This window comes from Hetaerina americana, unplaced genomic scaffold (assembly GCF_022747635.1).
Source record: "Hetaerina americana unplaced genomic scaffold, ioHetAmer1.1.p SCAF_3, whole genome shotgun sequence".
NCBI classification, from domain to species: Eukaryota; Metazoa; Arthropoda; class Insecta; order Odonata; family Calopterygidae; genus Hetaerina; species Hetaerina americana.
Genome location: NW_027286874.1, coordinates 40,641,714 through 40,656,872, shown reverse-complemented (window position 1 = coordinate 40,656,872; position 15,159 = coordinate 40,641,714). Strand labels below are relative to the sequence as shown.

At 43.4% G+C, this 15,159-nt stretch overlaps 1 protein-coding gene across 2 annotated transcripts in view; it reads right to left on the bottom strand.

The window, feature by feature from the left end:
* The window catches only part of LOC139690578 (aminopeptidase N-like), a 55,643-nt gene extending 41,300 nt beyond the window's left edge, over positions 1-14,343 (bottom strand). For both annotated transcript variants that reach the window (XM_071588054.1, XM_071588055.1), the window contains exon 1: positions 14,002-14,343. The gene's annotated coding sequence lies outside the window, so the exon portion shown is untranslated. The remainder of the gene's footprint in view (positions 1-14,001) is intronic.
* Between the last annotated feature and the right edge of the window lie 816 nt (positions 14,344-15,159).

The window sequence follows — 15,159 nt, the reverse complement described above, 5'->3', positions numbered from 1 at the left end:
CGTGTGCAATCGCTCGTCATTTGTCACCAGCTCTTGAGTGGGAAGCGAAGACTCAAACTTATAAAAAGATGCTTTCCTCAGAGTGACGAGGTTTCTTATCACGAGTACTTTTATGACACCAGACCCATATTTCGATTCCCCCCTGCCCGCAACGCTTGCGAATGCCTCCGTTAGCGCTGATTATGTAAATTCGATATGATTTCTATAAGTAAAGCTAAGATGACCAGATTTATTCCTTGACGCTACAAGGAATTAATGTAGCACCATGTTTTCTGCAAATTCTTTAAAACGATGAGATACGCTTGGAATCTGTAAAATTTCGATGACACCTATCCCGAATTCAGTGCTAATCATATACAGTTTTCATTCTCAAGATTGGTTTATTTAATTCTTTACTCTTTCAGCATGCCCTATATCATGATGCAAGAAGACACGACTTTTCCGCGTAGAGTTTTTTTTATTACGACCTAGGTTTCATTACAGTGTAACATCTTCATATTCGTCTAACCTGAAGATTTTACGCTGTAATGAAACCTAGATTGTAATAAATAAAATTCTATGTGGAAAACCTAAGTGTCTTCTTTCATCATGAGGGATTTCCACAATGTTACGCCTGAATCTGTTTAATTTAATAAATGCCCTCTATATATTTAATATCTCTGTCAATTTTCCTACTTCCTTTCTAGCTCTTCCTTATTTTCATTTGGCAAATTAAAAAATTGCTGCGCTATAGTGACCATGTACCACAACATTTTTGACCAATAATATTAGTCGTCAAATTTAGCATATGGTGCTTGCCTGAAAGTTATAATATTCAATTATGAGCAGGGCTTTGCCGGTAAACCTCAACACAGTTAGTCGCAGATGTTTCGGAGCGAGGGGGGGAGAGGGAAACGGCTCCACCCAAGGCACCTCGGCGCCTCTAAGTCATTTCAAGTTTGCCTCTCTCCGCCATTCCCCTTTCGACATCCCTTTCTTTGTCTCAAGGGTAGCTATAGACTGGAGAATGCCTTGCTGGCAGTAGAATTGCTATGGGAGTCAAAATGATGTGCCATCTTATTGACGATTCTGACACGCTTCTAACGGAATGATTTTTTTAATATGAAGCATGTCGTTTTTAAATATATTCCTACAGGCATTAGTTATATTTTTATTTGCTGAAAATATAATTCAGAATTGAAAAGAGAAACTTTGGAAACTTTGAAGCAAAAAAAATTCGTCCTCATTGATTCAAGGCTGTTTTTCCAATTAGGAAGTATAGACTCTTACGGAAATTCTATGCAACATGTTGTCTCTGACAAACTTCTACTTGGAGCATGATAAAAGTCTAAAAAATATTTTCAAAGGCCAACCTTGCAGACATAAGAATGAGAAAATAAATTTAGAAAATATTTTTCGATAAATTTCAGCATCATTTCATTTTTTTGCATTTAAATTCCCGGTTTTCGATTTAGATTGATTTACTCCCAACAGTTTTTTTTAAATTGGAAATTCTCAAATTGAAAAATAAATTCGAAAACCATCCTGTACTGTGACCTTCCAAAATCGATCAGTCGAAGCTTCAATGCAAATGCGCAAATTCCGGAGATGAAATATTGAGGATACTATGACATGGAGTTGGGTTTTGACATCCCATTCATTCCGGCCGCTTGATACCGTTCTGGGGCTCTGAATTACTCTACTGTATTACTCTACTCTAATACGCTTTAAGAATTCAGAACTCAAAATATGACAGCTGTTTTATAATTAGAATCGACAAATGTGCCCTCGAAAAGGATCAGACACTTTTGTTTGAATTATGACGCTTTGCAGATATATTTTCGACCAGCTCAGTAAATAACATTTGCTTAGGATGGTATTATCATTTCTAAACATTTGTTCGCAGACATGGGCTGGCCGAGATTCGGGATCAGTTGAACATATTCGTAATTTTGGTATTCAATGGCTGCTGGCAGGCACTTGCGATGAGATTTTTTAACGTCGCTTTGGGCGGACGGAACATCAAGATAACGAAGGTTTTTACTTTTCACCCATTCTAGGAGCGCTAGAGACTACTTACTTACAGACCTTTGGCGATGATAGTACCCACTAAATTTAAACAATGGAATTTTATTTTAAATTTGTTAGGTTACTTCCAAGAAACAGACACCAAAGACCTCGTGCAGGGTTCTCTGGACTCGCACACACGATATCTCTCTGTTGTTGCAGCGTGGAATGCGGGCTATGCGGGTACCTCGCTACCTGGCGGTCAATCTTCTTTCCGTATTGGCATAAGGTTCACTCCGGGGAGGCTGCTTGTTGATCTCTCGCATTCCATCGGGCTTTTAATGGCCGAGTGAGGCTACATAGCCCAAATGCCAGTGCAAGTATTTATTATTTCCGCATTCGTACGCTAATGAGCTGTGAAAATATTAATGCCCTCATATATGTAGACACGCTGTACTTTGCAAAAACATGAGCAGCGAGTTAAATTACACTTGTTTAATCCGCAAACACTACATTTCTCCGCAAATGTTCAATTCCATGATCATTATGCCAGAGTCATACGTTATAATATGATACAATATTTCAAATTAAAAAAACGTGTTGATGACGTTTTCCAGTAGATCTGCGCGAATCAGATATTAACCATCCATCCTTTCTCTCGCCTTACACGCAGAGGCATTGGGCTGTTGCTTATAACTCGGAAATACCCAATTTAGAATGGCTGATAAGAATTTGAACTAATGCCGAGCTATAAATTAGTATTGAGAAGCTAGAAGGAAAACTCTGTCTTAAGCACTTTCTTTGTACATTACGAAGTAAATAAGACGCTATTAAATAAGCCCGACTAGGCACGGTGCATTGTTACCTTCGATATCTACCAGTCAAACATTACCCTTTCTGAAGTATCACAGCAAGGATTTGACACAAACTGATTGTGAACTCAAGTGGCAACTGCGGACCGGTTAATGTGCGAACACTCCTTACTTGAACATGATAGATTAAAGATGTTGCAGAAGAAAAGGACGTAAGTACGTGGGGAGAACTTTCACCTGAAACTCGTATTAATGGAAAGAAGAATTGGATTAAGGGGAATGATTTACTACGATAAAAATTCTGTCTATGTGATGTTAGGAAAGAAATATTTTTATTAATTCCTGCTATCCTAATGAACACTTTGGGTACATTTTAACTCATTTAATTATCAAGAGGCAATTTTGATGAATTGTAGAACATGCATGGAGTGATGCAATCTAATCATCAGGAAAAGGTTAGAGGTTGCAAATATCCACAAGGGCACTTAGGTGAGAACTGGATAAAATCAAATGTATAAAATATAAAAGTTAGGAATGGGAGACGGAGCTTTTCTTGTATTAAAAAAGAATTATCTTTTTAAGAGCCAACGTCCAAGCGCGAGTTTCAGAATGTAACAGTAAAGGCTTGTGGGTAAATGTTTACCTGCAGTTCGCTGTCTCTTTTGAGGCACACGCCCATTTTCCCAGCGTGAAGTATGCATCAAAAGTTTATGCAAATGTCATTTCCACGACTGAGGAAACTTATGCAAGTAAGACGTATGAGACCTATCTATTGATATCAGTCAAATATTTTGGCCTGCCGTACCAGTCACCGATGGAAGCCTTAAGGAATCTAACGGAAATGCATAGCTACTGAGAATTCGTCACTTTTATCCTCCACACTTCAGAATTTAATCTCTTTGTTAATTTATTTTCACCTGAATGATTTCTTCCAGAAACGTTTTATTACTAGTAATGTTAAGCATCGCATTTAATTTGTGTTAATAAATCGTATTATTGAGATTTTTTTAACGAAACACCTCAGCGTATCATGCACTCAAAGAAAACATTATCGTTTTGCGTGCATTTGTAGTCATGTAAGTACAAATTGAACCTACCTTTCTATTTGAAGGCAGGTCCTAAGTTTTATAATATATAACAATCGTTTAGAAGCGAATTTATTTAGCAAAACTTATTAACTCGTCGTTGCATTAAAAGTCTTACTATTATTCTTAATAAGGTGTATGACACACATTCATGTTAAAATTATTTCCAAGTCCACATTCTGACGATGGAAGTAAGTTATGGTTGACAAATCAAAGCGGACGTCATCATTGATCACCCGTAAAGGCGTCTACAATTTTTCCAGGCCCATTACTTACATTGACTTCGCGCATTCCATCATCCCCCGAATGCCTTTGTGCCCATCGTACAATCAATTTTATAGGTCAGTGACCAAGCGGAGTACTTAAACTTCCTCTGGCGAGGATGTAGATTAGCCATTAATATAATGCGATGCTCTCCCTCGTGGTGAATAGAAAGGGGGGATCTAACCCCGGCCACCCCTTGCTCTCCCATCCCCCTTGGGGTCTGCATTGGCATGCACGCGGGTGGAGTACACATTCTCGGATAGGTGGGGATGAAAGAAGGGAGGAGGGACCCACCGCAACGAGGCCACTCGTAGAAAAAGGGTTCGCCAAGTGACGGGGAGGTGTCGGAGGGGACCGCACACGCGCGCACACCCCCAGCAATTCGAGTGCAATGGCACTTCATTAATCCCATTCTGTCGCACACGTCGAGTCGATCCCAGCGACCTCAGCGGGGTTGGCAGGCGTCGGTGCCGGGGGAGGGAGGGGTCGCGGGATACGCGCCGTTGGTGGCGACGACGTTATCAACCATTACACCTCACCGAAATAACACTCGCGCGTCGACTGGAGAGTGGCCTCGGGAGGAAACGGCGGGGGTGATGAGGCAGGGGGGACGGGATGAAGGTCTTGGTGCGGGGAGGAAGCGTGCTCCGGCCGTGAAGGTCACGGATTCGAAGGCGTCCATGCAGTTGAGAGAATATTGTTTCCTTGGAGACCCCAAAGGAAAAATAAAGGGGGCAGGAAAATCCATCGTTGAATCGTTTACGTAATTGCGCCGCGTTCAACGGGGAAAAGTCTCGACCCTCTCGGTTTTACAGTGCCTCCGCTTTCAAGCTTCCTAACTCGCGTGACGCGCCAATTAACGTTTATCTAAGGGAATGATTTGAAAAGAATGTTACTCATTGCGTGAGTTGACGAAACACTGAGAACTATTAAGTAACACTATCGAGTTCTTAAGAACTTTTATGTAACACGAAGGAATTGTACACTAAAATGAAGAATGAAACTGATCTATAGAAATGGATAACTGAGGGAGTCTTATGGTTAGCGATACCTAAACATACGCGTAAAGACACTTGGAAGACAATACGAGTGAAATTTTATAAACATAAGTGCTACCCGAGTTTTGATATTTAATGAGTTGATAGCTTGAGCAAAAGCCAAATCTTTAAGCGTGAAAATTCAATAATCGGCGCAAAATATGCCGCGGAAGACACATCCATCCAGAATTACTTAGTTCGTGAAATTTTTCAGCGTCGTTTCGGTTCCTGAATTTTTTTCCTTACAGTTTTCCTCAAATGTACTCTCGTCCATTACGTTAATTGACAGTGATGGGTATCGATCCCATAAATCTTTTCGCGAGCAATTAGGGCTGTTTTTCCATCAGCCTTCGGGCGCCACCCAACGCGCACCGTGGGCAGCAGTAACCTTTCCCATCATGCCCCATCCCGTCCATATATCTTACTTAGGGGCAGTTCCTCTCCCTCTCTCCCCCCCACCTCGGCGACATTTCCATCCTCTCGCCTGACTCTCCCTGCCCACCACGCACCCCACGGCCTCAACCATGGGGGGGAGGAAGGGTGCGGATGAGGGGCAGTCGAGGGGCAGGTGGGGAGGGGTCGTGGGCACGTGCCACACGCGGTGAAGATCGACCCGCGATCTCAGAGGGAGAGGGAGGAGAGGCCCCTCTCTCCCTGCGGCCTACCAAGGTGTAAGAGCGGGAGGGGGCAGGCGCCATACCCTAACCCCACCCCCCAGCCGCACCCCGGGTGGCTGAGGCCTGTCTTCGCATTTCCTCATGCAGATTTATGTCCCCGAGTAGCCTCGTCGATCAGGAGCGACATTGCATTTGAGCCAACGTCGTTGAGAATGGTTAAGGTATGACTAACATGCAAATTGTAAGCGCCCAGGGAGATGTTTCAGGCGTAGCGATGCTGGCCGCAGACGATACTCGTTATTATTTAATCAGAAACCATACTCGGTAAAAGATTAATTGCCCTTTTTACGCGAGGACGAGATTTCAGGTGGCGAAACGATATCTACGCCTATTGTGACGAATCATTAGCTTACTTCCATGCAAAGATTTTTCAATTCTTATTTCGGGACAAATATCCTCAAAATTTTGGATTATCTGCTTACTGTGGTTTTTGTTGTAGAGGGAATTAATCTAAGTGAAGCGCCATCTGGTTAATCTATGCTTGGCGAATTGGTCACCTCCGTCACTACCTGCTCATACTAAACTCTAAGGTGCGTACAAACTATTTTAATAAGGTTTATCTGGTTTACAGCAAGTAAATATTGAATCTCAGTACAAAATTCAAAACATATGCCTTCTCATTAGCAGTAGCTGAACTCGAAAATCTTAAAAGGGTATGAGCTTTTCCATGTTATCATCGGTATCGGTAAACTACTGGTCCAGGTAGGTTTTCGATGGGCACACCAGCAAACGGTACAGCGACAATTCCCTTGTCTTCCCTAACGAACCAAACCAACATCCTATTCTACGCACAATAAGCCCCTCTTCAACTCCTTACACTTCCTTCCTCCATTCCATCCCAATCCCATTTCTGCCCCTTCCTCGCTTGCCTGACATTCTCCCCTCAATCACAACCTTCGGCACCCCATCGCTAATCAGAACGCTCTGCATCCATCTTTCCTGCCTCATTTGGACTTCTTCCGGGAGTCCCCCCTCCTCCCCCGACCATATACTATATACCACTTCGTCGTTTGTTTTTCTTTCAGTCTACTTCACTTTTCCATCCTCCTCCACACCCGCATTTCAGAAGCCTCCAATCTATGCCAATTTTCATGTAACTCTGGATCGAATGCAAACATAACCTGCTCCCAAATGCAGTATTTTATTCAAATTCCTGCGGGATCTTTAGGATATCTAAAACTCCTGCAACAAATCGAGAAGTTGAGTAGTATGTGAAATTGTTAAACTATTTCGCAAAGTACCTCATTTTATATTTTTCCGAAACGTCTGCTCCGTTAAAACAGTGTTGACAATGGAAATGCTAAGAATCCCTCGATGACCGTAACAATTGATCCGAAAAATGCCCAAAAGGAATGGGACCACGGAAATTTTCTAAAAAATATTTTTTAAACTTACAAGCATTGAGGTCATATCGAATGATTTTTGAATTAATGCTGTGACGTGGGAGACGAGTGAAACATTTTTATAGTGCAGTAGGATAATGAGGGCATGCTTAAGGGGTGCTATTTATTATGTAGGACTAGAAATCGATCATGCATAACTCGACATTGCACGTAGAAAGTCATCTGCTTAATGGACAGGAATAATTTAGTACTTCCGAGCACTCATGGCGTGGATGCTATTCGATGCCTGAACTCTTTGGTCGGCAGGACATCGGCTAATGGAGAGTGATCCCTGTTTCTCCTAGGGAATTCATCCATGACAGAGTGAAAAGAGTTCCAGGAAACATGCTATTACTGAGCTAAATAAAAGAAAACCTATCCGGTTATTGGCGAGAACAATCGGGATAAGCTTAAATTGAAGATTATTGTATTTCGATGCAAAAATTGATTAATATTTTTTTCTATTCCCCTCATCCCGTACTTTTTCCACCTGCTGCTTTCGCCCACTGCCACACACCTTATTAATGCGTCGCAGACTCTTTGTGTTCGCAAAGCAGAGAGCTAGGATTGGATTTTCCTCGTGTCGTTTCTGAGTGTAAGAACAAATGCAGTTACGGAGGGAGAAGGGTCAGTCATTCAGCGAGAAGAATTAAGATCGCATTTGACAAGGAAAGATGCACAGAAGAATCAACGATGTGATTCACATGCCATTTAAGTACTTTTCCTGGTGTGTAAATCCTTATTAATTTTGACTTTTTCTACCAGACACTTCCCAGCTCCTTGGAACAGTCACACTCCAAATTATATTTGTATTAATAGTTTACCTATCTTGAACCGAATTGCAGAAAGTTAAATTTCAGAAAAATTTCGAGTTAAATTTTTGCCTGAAGAATATCCGTAGGACTAATCGTCAGAGAGAGAGAGTGGTGGACCTTTTTTCCATCCGATTTATTGTCAGATGAACAGATTGAGTTAAAGAGAATGAAGCTAAATATGCGAATTCCAGAATCACTAGCACACATTGACACAAAAAGTTATGTAAAGCACTGAAAGTTTTCCGGCAACATTTCAAGATGTCTAAGATTGGGGGTCCAAAGTTTATTTGGCCGAGACAGGTACAAACGAATATTCGCAATCCAGGTGTTAGGAAACCACACGTTTTATTAAAAATATACGTTGGCTCCTACCAGCAGTGAAACATACATTTACTGGGATTCATCAGTACGGAATAATCAAGTACTCGAAAAGTTTAGGCACTATATGAATACCCTTTGATAATTATCCACATATTTCATTATTGAATTTTTTTACGTTGTCTAATTTTAATTAATGAATGAACACAGTTAAGTCTTATGTTGAAATTATTTTTTAACCGATTACGTTAAAAAGTTTATTATTATAAGTAATACCAACATATATTAACTTTGAAATTCGTAGGTTACGACGGCTCGACCAACGTGAAAAAGTCGCACTACTCGTTGGGTCAATACGACTGGCGATCCATCGAAATACTTGATTCATAATGAGGGCATTGGGCCAACACATTCCAAACACTTTTGCAGTGAGGTCATCTTATGTAATAATTAAGGTAGGTCAAGGTCGTTTGGGAAACAGAAGATGACAAAGGAGACGAGAAAGCTAAGTAAAGAACGGGAGTCAGCAGTCGAGGAGAGACCACTGCGTGAAGATTCATTTATTTGCCTATAATTCTTAATTAGCAGGTGTTAACAACCTATATAAGCCTAATGGAAATGTTTCAGGAAGAAACTGCTATTTTTACCTGCATTTGTTTTAAGTTCACACACTGATTGTTTACTGTTCACGAAGATATCAGCAGAAATATTTTTTTGCTGACGGATAAAACCTGTACTCGCATAAACGACTTGTTGATAAACTTAAAATATGTGTTAATGTATAATACATTGCGACCCCGGGGAAATGAAAAAATTCAGGATCAATAATCTGTTGTACTTGGAAATTGACTGGAAGGTTTCCCAAATGGAATTATAAATTGGAGTGCAACAAAAACCAAGCTCTCTGAAAAGCTTTTATAACGAAATTTAAGTTGAACTAAAATTAAAATAGACGAGTTTGAAGTGAAATTAACGGAGTTCTAAATGAGTCTTCAACAGCTTGAACAGCTTAACTGTTTCATCTAGGTGTATAATAGCTTATGAAGCGATAAAAACCCAAATACTCGTATTACGAGTATGGTCTTGACACTTTTATGATAGCGCTGGAATATGCATGAATGACGCATTTGTTTTCATTGATCGAAATGCAACTTTTTAAATCACCTTGGGGCTGAAACATTTGATGAGTCGAGAAATATATACTTAATATAGAATTACACTGCTGTCAAAATTTGCATTTCAAAAACTTGTCGGCTTTTTATTGGGAAATAAGTGGCATTTACGGAATCAACTAAAAGCATAGGAAAGTACGAGGAAGACCAAGAGACATGAACTAGGACAAAGGACAAATTAAGGACTCAAAACTGATAAGGTATGAGGGATTGAGGGAATTGACATTAAATAGAGTAGAATGGAGGGCTGCAGCAAACCAATCCTAGGATTGAAATACTGATGATGATGAAGATAGAAGACAGATTTTGGGTGAAATATTCGATTTTAATAGACCGTCACATGTACAGCTAATCTTAAAATTAAATTCAAATACATATACTATCTTTTCCACCGTGTTACTATTCACCGGTCCCCTGCAGAGAAAAAAAACCATTCAGTAGTTCATGAAAACCTTCAGTAAGTTTCCCGCTGGATACGTAATTCAAACTGCCCTCCAAAATGTCTTACATTGGACGTCTCATGCCGAAGAAGTGATCTTAATACTCCTTTTCCATTCTCCTCTCATGGGCTATCGCCTGGCCTATTTTAGACGTAAGGTCGCGAATACGTGGCCTGCCTAGGGTGTGGGTGTTTTGTGGCGCATATAGGTTAAACATAAGAAAAGGGAAAAAACGATCTTAAAGTGGTTAAAGGTAGAAAAGAATTTATTTTAAATAGCTCAATAGTATTTTTAATATTTGTCAGGGATTGAATGGATCGAGTGTTTCACTTTCGCCCCACAAAATGACCCCCCCTATCCCCTCGCCCTCCAATAGTAGCCAGAAGATTATCTCCTTAAAAATTTTACATACTTGACATGCACGGTAAAACAATCTTACCTTCAAAATTCAAACCATCTTGAACCAATGCCCCCACTATCACGTTCGCCATACCCTTCTCTCATTCCCCGCAAGGCCTCATTCCCTCTCCCTTGTCCGTCCCCCCCGTCGACCGACTGATTGCTCTCACCTGCCCCGCACCCTAATCCGCTGTAGTACGTACGTCTCTGCATTCATATTATCTTCATTATCTTCAGCGCGTGCTCCGTAATTTGCATCGTATTCAAATGTGAAAGCTGAAAAGGCCCATCGTGGCATTAGCTTGAGTTCTGGAATCCATTGTTATTTCAGGTGCTCGACCATGACGATACACGACGGGAATTTCAGGAGTGGAAGGAGATGTGTATTCGGAAATCAAAGACTGCTCTCAGCGTTGACGCCTCTTTCGAGATTAAGATATTCACTACCATTCTTTGAGTTTGTCATCCTTGACGGATGTGGAGAGAAAAGGACTATTCCATCGGATTTTTCGATTTTCACAGCAATCGAATGTTATTGTTGCTCACTGATCTCACGAGCCTCACACCTTTGAACGGAGCAAACTTAGATATCATTAGTTTTAGTTGCAAGTTTTAAAACGATCAAACAATCCCCGAAGACAAATTCCAAAGAAACTGCGGGAGATGCCGCAACAGTAACTTTTAACGGAGTCATCCGCTAATGTGCATTTTAATGCAACAATTTCAGAGCGTAAAAATCATTCGCCTTGACTGGGTCCCAGTCAAGGCGAATGATTTTTACGCTCTGAAATTGTTGCATTAAAATCCCCGAAGAGTTGAAATTTTTGTCGAGGCAAGAGTTTATTAGGAACATGTGCCTTGAATGAAGGAGAGAGAGGCGCCAATGAGTGTATTGTTTCTTTAAAGTGATAATAATGATCGCGTTTTTTTATTTCAAGTTTGAATTACGCATTAAAACTTTTGCCTGAGCCACGTCAAACCAAGATGTTCGACATGACCAAAAGTAATCAACACTTTCAAGGTTATACGTAACACTGACCAAGTTTCAAGTTTCATTTCAATATTTTATTTTCGTAGAATTTCTACAGCTCATTTCTAATATTGATTTCTATACTCTGAACATCTTTAATGCAACGCATACATTTATGGGATTACTTTGAATAACATCAGTGAAAAGCCAAAATGGATCCGGTATTACATACGTAAGATACTACGCATATGGAATGACGCAAACGTTTTGGCGGCTTCCTTACTCAAGGCCAGTAGGTTTGGCAGGATTAACCCTACGATATTGTGGGTCTGCGTTATACTTCAAATGGCTATCTTTGAGACTGATTTTTTCCACCGTGGTGCATCTTAAAGGTTTTCAATCGCAGATTTAATCCGCATGAGCACTAGGAAGTTGAATGACAAGAAACGTTTTACTGTTGACAGCATTAAAAAAAGAGAACGCACCCTTCAAACCAACGCCAAGAAATCAATGAGGTTTTTTCTTTGATCACGAGATAGGGACGACTAAAAAGGGAAGGGACTTGGAAACTGAAGTGAAAGACATGACATCATCACCCAGTGGATCTTAGAGCCGTCGAAAGGGCGTGTGCAAAGGGGTGATAGGACATTATCCTTGCAATTAGAGTTAGTGAAATCCGGAATGGGGAGATTATGATTTTCCACCTCATAGGCAAAGAGAACTTAAGAGAGTTCAGTGTCGGCAGAAGTTCAAAGGATTGAGAATACTCTTCTTTGCTCTTGTTTCGTCTTTTGTGGCATGTATTTAATTATTTGCACACACTGAAATTGTGGCATTACGGTGATATATGTTATTATGGGACGAAGGTTAATAGGGATTTGCACATTATTTTACAAGAACTTGAGGAGTATCATTAGGACCAAAATCAATCTAAACGGAGTTACTTATCCAACTCATAGCCTAAAAATGGCCGAAACTATAAAATATTGCTTATAAAAAAGGTTAATGCTCTCTCATTAGAAAAATTATACTATTCAATCAATGGCTTTCTGATGGTTAACTATGCTGTATAATGTTTTGTGAGATGTTTTACCTGGACTAAACTTTTTGCCTTATCACTTGTGCAGTTCTATTTCAAGATCTTTCAGGCAAATAAATATTATTTTTATTATAGGTTTCTTCGTTGTACTTCGTCGTTAATTGTGCAAGGGAAAAAGAATTCTTGAATCTACGTGCTCCACAGAACACCTCTCTGATTTTGTCATTCTTTAACGATTTGCCCATGTTTATGACTTAGATCATTTCCTCGGAATACGGAGCAGAAACTGGGAGTAACCAAAACACTTCGGTATCGAAACCTTGAATGTTTTGCGGTGGTGGAAAGTTGCTCACGGTGCAAAATACGCCATTATGTGCAGATGCCCACATCCCACCGAAAAGCGCGCGTGGTTTTCTTATCGCCCGCGGCGTCGGCTTTCCAATGTCAAGCCCGTGCGATGAACCTGGCTCCTTCTTCGAAAGGGGGAGCTACAGAACATGACCATGGGGAAGAGGAGGGAGGAGGACGGGATTCCGACCGGGGAAAAAATTAAAGACGCTCGGCCTTAGCCGATGACCCTCGAAACTCATCGCTCAAAACGCCAAAGCTGAGCCTTCCAGGTGCCCACCCACGCGGCGGTTCCACGCACGCCTCATCATCCATCATCTCCCACTTCACACTCGCGAGATTCTCCGCTCTCGCGACTCATTGAAGATTTTCTGCGGGCGCGCGCGAGGCGGCCGGACGACGGGCCAGCAGTGGCGGCGGCAGGCAATCGACCCCCGTCAGTTTTCGCTCGCGCAAAACACAGCTGTCTCCCTCTCCCCGTCACGATCTACGGGAGGTGATGGGGAGAGGAAAGGAGAGCAACAGGCGGGGGTGGGGGAATTTAAGGAGAGATGGGTTGCCTCCCTGCTCCCCTACCACCGTCCCCAGGACTAGAGTTCGATAAACTCGTACCCGTCGGCGAAAATATTGTCAATGAGGGCGAGGGGAGTGGGGGTGTGGGGAAGGATGATGATGGTTCGGCTCTCCCCCATTCCCCCCCCCATCTCTCCTTCCCTCCCTCCCATCCTTTTTCGCGAGTAATGGGAACCGGCGGTTTCGAACGATTTTGTCGAAACGAGCGGAAGCGTGGAGCGAGAGACAAAAATGCCACATTTTCCCCCTCTCCCTCGAGACACCCCCCTCCCCCTCGAGACACCCCCCTCCTTCCCCTCAAAGGACGAATAGGGACGAAAGGGGAGGGGCATCATGATGGATCTAAGCGCCGTCGGGTCTCTCTCTCCCTCCCCCTCCCCATTATGGACCGTTCCGTCGCGTCCACGTTTCACGTGATGTACCCTTTTTTTACGATTCCGAAATGGAAGATAAAGTGGGAGTGATCGGAGGTGGCTCGTTGGCGAGGGAAAAAAAACCTGGGCACAAAGCACGAGAACCATCACGAATGCTGAGCGCGCAGGCGCGAAATGTAAACCTCGACGACGCGAATGGAATGGGGTCGAAAAATAATGAAGGGATGATCCGAATCGCGTGAAAGGGGAATTTTTGATGTAGCCGGGATGGTGGATTTCGACTGAGTGGGGGGGGGCGAGTCACACCCACCTGTGGCCCGCGGCGCCTGTCGTCTCCTCGGCGTCTAGGCGAGATGGGAGGAACCGCCGCGAGGGGAACTGCGATCGTTGTTGGCGACGGCGAGAGAGAAAGAGGCGAGTCCGGCACAGCCGCTCGACACCACTACCACCACCAATCCCCTTTACGCTCACCACGCCCCGCACACACGCGCGCACACACACGCACACTCAGTGACACCACTTCCCGCTTCACCCCACGCTCCCAAACGCCACGCTCACTGCCGCGAGAGAACCCAAGGCGGCGGTGTAGGCGACGACGACTTGTTCGGAGATGCTTCTCTCTCTCTCTCTCTCTCCTCCCAAGCGAGCGCCCTCCTCCACGCCCCGTTGCAAGTCGACTGTCTCTTCCTTCCCTCTCCCGCTCGCTGGTCTCTTGCTCGTCACCGAGCTTCCGTGGCAAAATGCTGGTCAGGTGACCCCTCCTCCCACCCACCCCCCTTCTCTCGCTCCCTCCTATCCACACTCAACCCCCTCCCACACCCCTCTTTCCCACGAATGCTTCTTCCCCCTTCGTCTCCTACAACCCCTCAACGGCACACCAAACGCCCGTCCCCTTCCTTCGCCCCGGTACGAAACTCACTCACTCCATCCACCTGTGAAACTCGCATCGCCCCAGGCAAAAACGAACCACACGCATCGTGACAAATGCACGCGGTCAAACGGTACAGTGTGACTGCCATGTCCCTCCCTTCCCTTTTGCCGCACTTTGTACGACTATTATGCCTCACGTGCTCATTTCTTTCTCCCTCGTCCTCGCACGAATTCGGCCGTGCGATAGGCAGCGCCTTTTATCCGATGGGACACTCCGGGCGGCGAACGTCACCCTCTTCTTTCGATTCAAGCTGGCGGCTCAGGAGCGCGTTCCTTCTGAAGTAGAGAGGCCCGATCTCCGGCGCAGCATCTCTATCCCTCGCTCCTCATACCCGGACTTCCGCTCGTCGTCACCGGCCTCCCTCCCCGCAAACAAGGAATTCCTTTCATTCTCTCTCTCTCTTTCCCTCTTTCCCCTACACCCGTCCACTGGCCGGTGGAGGGGTCTCCTTCCTCACTCAAAGGTTCCTACTTACCTCTCTCTCTCTTCTCCCTCCCTCTCACCTCTGCTCACCCCTTCTCCATCCTCACCTCTCCC